Genomic DNA, 1,377 nt, shown 5'->3' on the forward strand with positions numbered 1-1,377 from the left:
AGTAAAACTGTAACTTAAAGCGGGTCCAGCCTCAGTGCTCACAGTAAACGCACGCGCTGGAAGTTGCACAGAATTTTAACAACGTTCAAGTTTGCGCTCAGCAGACCTGAAATTTGCTTTTGTTTTCCAAAAAAAGAAGGTAATTTCATAGATTATCAAAGCAATCATATTTAAACTGTAAACAACAGGTATAGACTAGTAGCAGCTTTCTTAGTTCCAAGTCGTGACGTAGCGTAGCAGTCCAAAAACTGTAAGGTAGACTCCCGACACAGACCGGGAGACCCATGAGGCGGCGCACAATTGGCCCAGTCCCATCCGGGTTACAGGAGGATTTGGCCGGCCCGGATGTCCTTGTCTCGTCGCGCACTAGCGACTCCTTGTGGCGGAACGGGCGCAGTGCACGCCTGACTTCGGACGCCAGTTGTACAGTGTTTCCTCCGACACATTGGTGTGGATGGCTTCCGGTTTAAGCGAGCAGTATGTCAAGAAGCAGTGCGTTGTGTTTCGGAGGATGCACGGCTATCGACCTTCGCCTCTCCCGAGTCCGTACGGGAGTTGCAGCGATGGGACAAGACTGTATCTACCAATTGGATATCATGATTAAGGGGTAATAAAATAAAAAAACTAAGGTACTGCCAGGCAGAACTACGGAGCATCTTGAGAAAGAAGCGTAGGGCTGAATGGCATACAGTAGAAGACGGCAGAAGGAAAGAGCCAGGAAGCTAACTGCCTTTATAGCAAATCCCTTTGGTTTCACAAAGCAGCTACTAGGACAGAAGCGCAGTGGGAACCTGGTTTGTTCCAAAGAGGAGATTGACTATTACATACAGTGACTCCGACAAGGAACAGGAGTTGGGGCAGTGTAACATCTTGATTAAAGCAAGGTGTTTATCAGCAGCCTGAAGGACACAACATAAATCCAGGCCAACTATCAGGACCTGGAGAGCTAGCTGAGAGAGGTTGACCGGTCAGGAATGCCCGGCAAGTTCATAGCATGGCATCCTCCCAAGAATACTCTGGCCTCTGTTCATCTATGAAGTCCCCATCTCCACTGTCGAGCACTTTGAGAAGAAGGTCAGCAGCTGTGGAAGAGGAGAAGTCCAGCAGAGCAGTGGGAATGAGACAGCAAGGTGCCTCGATGAGGTGGCAGCAGGCGGTGGACAGGAAAGTCTTGTAGACTGACCTTTGGCGGGCAGAACCACACCGCATTAAGTTCTTGATCCAGGTGGTGCATGTCCTACCCAGCTCATCAAACCTGTTCTGCTGGGGGCAAAGTGGAAACTCCTGCATGCTCGCTATGCTCCAAGAGAGGGACACTGGAACATATCGTAAGCTGCTGTCCTAAAGCTCTGGGAGGGGGCCGTTATCGCTGGCGCC

The sequence above is a fragment of the Salvelinus namaycush genome, unplaced genomic scaffold, assembly GCF_016432855.1.
Source record: "Salvelinus namaycush isolate Seneca unplaced genomic scaffold, SaNama_1.0 Scaffold73, whole genome shotgun sequence".
NCBI classification, from domain to species: Eukaryota; Metazoa; Chordata; class Actinopteri; order Salmoniformes; family Salmonidae; genus Salvelinus; species Salvelinus namaycush.